Raw genomic sequence first — 7,477 nt, 5'->3', positions numbered from 1 at the left:
CAGGTTGGTTAAGCATAACTTCCCCCTTGTAAATCCACACTGACTTCTCCCAATTACATTCCTGTCCTTAATATGTTTGGAAATGATTTCCAGGATTATTTGTCCCTGATCACCATGACCTTTCAGAGATCATTGAGAGAGGCCTCACAATGACATCAGGCAACTCCCTCAGTACTCATGGGTGAATCCCATCAGGTCTCATGGACTTAGCACATGTCCAGTCTGCTTAAGTATTTCCTAGCCTGATCCTCCTCTGCCGAGGATAACTGTTCCTTGCTATAGACTTTCCCATGGGTCTTAAGGGGCCTGGGATATCTGAAGGCAAATCTTACTAGTAAAGACCAAGGCGAAGAAGGCATTGTATACCTCAACTTTTTCCATGTTATTCGTCACCAGCCCCCCTAACCCATTCAGCAGTAGGCCAACATTTTCCGCAGTCTTCCTTTTGCAGCATATACTTCTGCAGAAGAGCAGAAGCTCTTCTTGGTGCCCTTCTCTTCCCTCCCCAGATTCAAGTCCAAGTGAGTTTTGGCTTTTCTAACCCCATCCCTGTGTGCTCAGATAGTGTATCTATACTACTCGCCTGTCCCTGCTTCCACCTCTTGTATGCTTCCTCTGTACGTCTGAGTTTAGTCAGGAGCCCCTTGTTCATCTATGTAGGCCTCCTGTCACCTTTGCTTGATTAACTGCACATGGGGATGGACCACTCTTGAGCTTGAAGGAGGTGAGGCTTGAAAAATCAACCAGGTCTCCTCAACCCTCTTCCCTCCATGACCCTATCCCTTGTGGTTCTTCCAAGCAGATTCCTAACAGGCTGTCCTGAAGTCCATGGCTGTGATCCTTTTTGCTTTCCTTGCTTCTCTCAGGATCCTGAACTCCACCATCACTTGGTTCCTGCAGCCGAGGCTGCCCCCAACCTTCACATCCCTGAGCAGTTCTTCCTCATTTGTAAGTACAAGGTCCAGCAAAGCATCACCCCTCATTGGCTCCTCGATCACCTGCGTCACGAAGTTATCATCAACGGTCCCCAGAAACATCCTGGATTGCTTCTGTTGCTCTTCCAGCAGGTATCGGGATGGTTACCCCCATGAGGACCAGGGCCTGTGAACATGAGACTTCTTCCAGTTATCTGAAGAAGGTAGTATCTACTTCTTCCTGATCATGCAACCTGTTGCAGAGATCGACCTTGTCGCTCATGTCTGCCCTCTAATTGTAGCCCATAAGATCTCAGCTGGATCATCCATCCCTAGGCAAAGCCCCATGTATTCCAGCTGCTCTCTCACATAAACGGCAACTCCCCCTCCTGCTTGTCCTTCCTAAAGAGTTGTATCCAACTGCTACAGCACTCCAGTCATGAGAGTTATCCCATCACGTTACTGTGATCCCAGTGAGATCACAGCCCTGCAACTGCACACGAACTTGTAATTCCTCCTGTTTGTTCCCCATGCTGCACGCACTAGCATACAGGCACTTCAGCAAGGCACCGAGTAGTGCTGATTTAGTGGCTTAATTCAATTTTTGGTCTGATCGTGTAAGGCTGTTCTTATAAATGCCTGTTCCTGTGAGTTTTTACTAAGATTCAAGATGGATAGCGTAAATAACTACCATAAAACCATAGACAATAGGTAAAGAAGGAACATTATATGGTCATCTCGTCCATCCCCTTACCCTAAGCCAGCATCAAATAGCACTCCTGAGATGCTTGTCTAATCTATTCTTAAGAGGTTCGGTAGTTTTTAAATATGAACAGCCTCCCTGAGTGCTTATTTATGCTAAAGCTTAGAACGCTTTCTTGTAGTATTTAACCTAAATATTCTTTCTTTCAGCTAACGTCCATTATCGTTCCTGCTTCAGTCAACATGGACAGCATGTTGACTTCTTCCTTTCTGATACCTTTTATACTTCAAGATATCACATCTTTCCTGTTGTTTACACCTCTGAACAACCCCCTCCACTCTTCTTTTCATCGGCCGTGTTTTCCTGTCCCCTGATCAGTCTGGGTACTTTCCTTGGGACTCTCTCCAACCAGTCCAACTTTCTCCCGATATGCTTCCCCAAAACTTGAGCAATCGAGAGGTGAGGCCTGCCCAACAGGAAAAGTGCACCCAGTATCTTTCAGATGACACTCGCCTTGCTCACAGTAACTTGTCATTATGGACTTATATTTAGTTTGCAACTTCTAAGGTAAGTATGCAACTTCTAAACCCTTTCATAGGATAGCTGCAGGCCCAGTCATACGCATGTTTGTATTGACAGATAGATGAATGTATGCTGGCTTTGATAGTTACACATCTCGGCTGAGGACATCCATGACAAAATGGGAGAATGTGTCAGAAACGGTCTTGGGATAAAATCTTCCCTCCACAGGGAAATAAAACGCACAGGTTTTATTTAACAGGGATGGCTCTCTCGGGCCTTGTCTTCAACAATAACACAGAAGACTACAGATATTATACGCTATGATTATGCAAGACAATACATTAAGATTCACTCCAAAGAAAGGCAAGAAGCCTTGCTGGGGGCAGTTAATTGTGCTACAAGCTTCTAGGAAAGGCAAATGCTTTGCTCTAAAGAAGTAACACATCCCCCCGCCTTTGCCCTCTCTCCTCTGTGACATTTATCCTCTGGGACTAATTAGAAAAGGATGGTGAGATGATCCCACATGTTCTGTCTAGTGGCAGTCTTTTTCAGATGCTCCTGTGTGTCCTCATGTGCTTGTTGCAAATCAGTACAAAAAACTTCTCGTGAATTACCTGGATTCATACCTGTATATGAATTCTTACTGACGAGGCAGTTCCTGTTTCTTTCCAGAAAAAAGTTTCTGCTCATGTTCACTCTCACTCTACTTTCACTCTCCCAAACTAACTCAGGCTAAGATCAATGTGGAACACAGTCCTTGCATCACGTGTTCTGTGATATGCAGTGATCACGTAGTTTCCTGAATGGCAGAAGCCAAGGGGACTCCTTTGCTATAAAAGGAAGTTCACACTAGAAGATGCATGGATGTGGCACTCCTCATTTCAAGGATTTCAAGCACAAGAACTGACAGAAACCAAGCATGTAGCAATATCTCTTGAACTTTGTTTAAAAAGGTCTTGTGTTGCTTATTTCATTGAGTAGATCCCGCTTAGGAGATCAGAGGGAGAGAAATATTTAAACGTATAAAAAGGAGTAAACTGAGGCATTATCTACCAAAAGTTTCTGTTGCCACCTACGTAGGTGCACAGGAACTGGTTTATGAAATTGCTGATGCCACAGTCTTGTACTAGACGGACAGGTCTAAGCCATTTTTAGTGCAGACATTAAATGAGGCCACCTTGCAGTCTAATGATCATTTTCAATTTCTCCTTCCCAGGCCTTTGGGCTGCAGCCAGGTCACTTCTTCCTTTGATACAGCACTAAAACTCAACCTTTCTTCCCAGGTAGAAGTTCAGATTAGTACTATCCTTTTAATTAGAGCAAGGATGAAAGTAATAAATAAAGGGGCAATAACAGCTATATTCGGATTCTGAAGGGAATTGTGAATATTAAGACGACTATATGTTAGTCAGGCCTGGAACCTGCAACCGATTAGCACTGTTCCTCTTAATGACTAGGCGATCAAGGCAAAATGTTTACGAATTCAGGTGATTTTGGAGGGAAATCCTACGAAATTAAGTCCTCTGTTTCCTCTAGCTTACACTTTCCAATAACTGCTATTACAGATTGCCAAAGTCTTATTATTTATTGTCAGCCACCTGCAGGTTTCTCTGTTGTGGAGAAAAAATAAATTAATTAATTTTAAAATATCACAGTTGATACTTTATCCTAGGGAAAGAACAGACAGCAATATCCAACAGTCTTTAAATCCCTTTGTTTACTGTACCACTAGACTTTATGTAATGCTGTTTTTCTTCCTGAAATACGTCTGCCCGTGATATGAAATGATTGCAATGTAATATCCTAAATGTTTTCATCATGTGTAATTATTTATTTTCATGCCATTCTGAAATCCTAGGCAGATTGCCGACTTGAGGATCGTGTTTTCCCCACAAAATATTTAGTCGACAAGAGACAAAAGCCTTAAAAGGATCAGAAATAGAAATGTTTACATAACCTGCCACTTGAATAATCAGAAAGTGAATGCTATATTTTATCAGAAAACCCCAAACATGCTTTTCCTGTCAATGACACTTTTATTTATTGTTTGCCTTAAAATTTTGTATTAAAGTAAAAATCACAAACAGAAAAAATAAAACAAAGAAACAAAGAAAATAAGTAAAAGCCAAGCTGATTGAATTAACTTGTATCATCTTTGCAAAACCTGGCAAAAGGCTGACATGTAATTTTAGCTAATGTTGTTACTTTAATGGACTGCCTCTGGAACTGCAGTTATATTAATTCAATTTACAGCAATTTGCAAATAAATTTACAGTGTAGGCCATAGTTGGTAAACTGCATCAAGAGAAGTATTAGTAATAGCAGCACAATCCCTTTTGTTTGTGAAAAAAAAAAAAAAGTTTTATGTGGATCTGTCAAAAGATGATATTCCGTGAATTTTGATACCAGAGCAATGGTTCTGAAGCCTGTCATTAGGAGGGATAAAAAGCATATGACTTCAGGAGCATGGGAATGCTCTCTTCAACGCAGCTGCATGAAAAATGCACTTTTAGCTGCTCTTATAGAAGGTAGGTATCCTAACAAGAAGTACGTTCCTTGTAGTCAGATTTTTTTTACCATTTTGGTTGAATTATTTCGATTTTGAAAAGTCAGTTGCTGAAAAAGCATAGAAACCTCTGCTTTTTCCTAGGAATTGAGATTTAAAGCACACTAGGCACTTCTGTACACGTCTTCAAGGCTTCACTTGTAGTAAACAACTGTACCTTGGGCTTTTCTCAGTCATGTTTGAAAGCGTTAGTAAATCCCAAACCAGTATATTGCTAGTGTGCATAGACAGAATGCAAAAGAACTTATGCAGGTTGGAGAGAAGAGAAAATTCTTCTAGGTACATCATTAGATGGGAGAATCATTTGGGTAGGATTCATCTCAGCTAAATTTAGACAGTTGTAACGCAGATGTCTCTCAGCTAGTCTAAGTTCTCTTTACAGTCAATGGACAAAAATAGGCACTTTTCAGTGTGATTCATCTGTTTGCTTTAAATATCTAGTTTAAAGTGCATAGATTGGTATTCTGAAAGTGCCTGTTCCTCTTCACTACTTATAAAAGGATGGTGAGATGATCTGTGAATCCATGTGCGTATCAACTGATTCTTGACGTGACACAGCAAATGCTTGCTATGATTGCAGACATGATAGTTCTTATCACAAGTAGCAGAGAGCTCCACTTTTCTGGGTCCCATGTCATTCTTCTCAGCTTATTCACAAGAAAGGGAGATAAAACAGGGCTGTTGTTGTTTGCAGAGAACCAGCCCCATCTGGAAAAATATTGTTCTTGCATAGTCATTTCTGTTCAGACTTCTTCTAGTCCTGGCCGTCTTTGGAGGGTGTCAACTCAAGACAAGAGGAAGAAGTTAGCCAGACACAACATGTGGTAACTTACAAAACTTTTTCTTGTGATGTCTTTGGGAATCTTCCAGGAAAATCCAGTGAAACTATATTGCTTTTTTGCCATCGTCATTTCTTCCCAACCTTACTGAGGTAACTGTTATAATAGAGGGCAGCACGGTTTAACAAGATTCTGCATATAAGTTGGTACTCCTTTTGATGCTGTACTTTTTAATATTACTACGGCAAACCTGGCAGATCTAATGCTCTCATCAGCCAGAATATATACCAAAACTTACTAGCTCTTATCAGCGCTAAGAAGAGTTTCTACTGCTATATAAGTAGAAAACAATAAACAAGGAAAACGCGCCCCCTCCACCGATGAACGGGACATGTGATTTAGTGCCGGCAGACAGAGATGAGGCTAAGGTGCTCAAAGTCTTCTCTGCCTCAGTCTTCACCGATAAGGTCTCTCAGGCCTTTGTGCCTAGAGCCATGGTTCAAGGAGAAGAACTAACTGCCAGTAGTGAAGAGGATTGAGTCAGGGATATCTTGTGAAATCTCGACCCATGCATCTCCCTGGGTCCAGGGGAGATGCCCCTGGGGATGCTGAGAGAGCTGGCTCAGCACACTGCATGACACTGTTTCTCTATCACCTGTGAAATGTCATGGAGATTGAGGGGGCGGTCCCTGATGACTGGAGAACGCCAAAAGTTGCACCCTCCGTCAAAAAGGGGAAAGGACAATGTAGGCACCTACAGGGCACTCATCCTCACTTTAGCCCAAAGGAAAATCATGGGGTGAGTCCTTTTGCAAGCTATTTCCAGGAACATAACGGAGAAAAAGGTGATAGTGTAGAGCCAGTATGAATTTACAAAGGGTAAATAAGTGCTTGACCAACCCGATTGTCTTCTGTGATGAAATGACTACATCTGTAGATGGGAGGAAAGCAGTGGATGTAATCTACCTCGACTTTAGCAAGGCTTTCAACATAGTCTCCCACAGCACCCTTGTATCCAAGTCTGGACATCACAGTCTAGATGGGTCAACTACTAGATGTGTCAAAAAATGCTTAGATCATCAGGGTCAAAGAGCAGTGGTGAATAGTTCAGCCTCTATGTAGAGGTCAGCTACAAGTGCTGTTCCCCCATCTCACTCTATCCTGAACCTGTTCTGTTCAATATCATTAACAAAGACTTGGAAGAGAAGATGGAGTGCTGGCTATCAAGTCTGTGGGTGACAAGCTGAGGGCTGCAATCAATATACCTGAGGCAGGACTGACATTTGGAGGAATCTGAATAGGACAGAAGAATGGGCATGACATTGAACAAGGACAAATGCAAAGTCCTGCAAGCTGGGATAGACTAACCCACTGCACCAATTTGCATTGGTGGGGCTGCCTGGCCAGAGAGCAGCTCTGTTAAAAAGAATGCGGGGAACCTGTATGACATGCGGCTAAATACGAGTCAGCAAAGTTTCCTAGCAACAATGAAAGCTAACACCATCCTGGGCTGTATTCACAAGAACATAGCTGGTAGATCAAGGATAGTGATTCCCTTTACACGGCACTCCTAAGACTGTATCTGGAATACTGTGACCAGTTTTGGACCTCCAGAACATGAAGGATGCTTATAAACTCAAGTGAGTCCAGAGGAGGGCTACGAAGATTGTCGGAGGCTGGAGCACATGTGAAGAGAGGCTGAGGGAGCTGGGCTTGTTCAGCCCAGAGAAGAGATGGCCCTGGGGCGATAACAGGAGCCTGCCAGCGCCTATGAGATTACAGAGAAGATGAAACCAGGCTCTTGACTGAAATACATGGATGGACAGCAAGAAATCATGGTCATAAACTCAAAGAAAGGAGGTTCTTACCAGATATAAGGAAAGAACATTTACTATAAGGATAATTGAGCACTAGAATAGGTTGCCCAAAGATACTATGGGATCTCTGTCCTTGGAGGTTTTCAGGACCTGACTGAACAAAGCCACAAGCAACC

The sequence above is a fragment of the Struthio camelus genome, chromosome 1 (genome assembly GCF_040807025.1).
Source record: "Struthio camelus isolate bStrCam1 chromosome 1, bStrCam1.hap1, whole genome shotgun sequence".
NCBI lineage: Eukaryota > Metazoa > Chordata > Aves > Struthioniformes > Struthionidae > Struthio > Struthio camelus.
Note: the sequence above shows the minus strand (reverse complement) of the source record.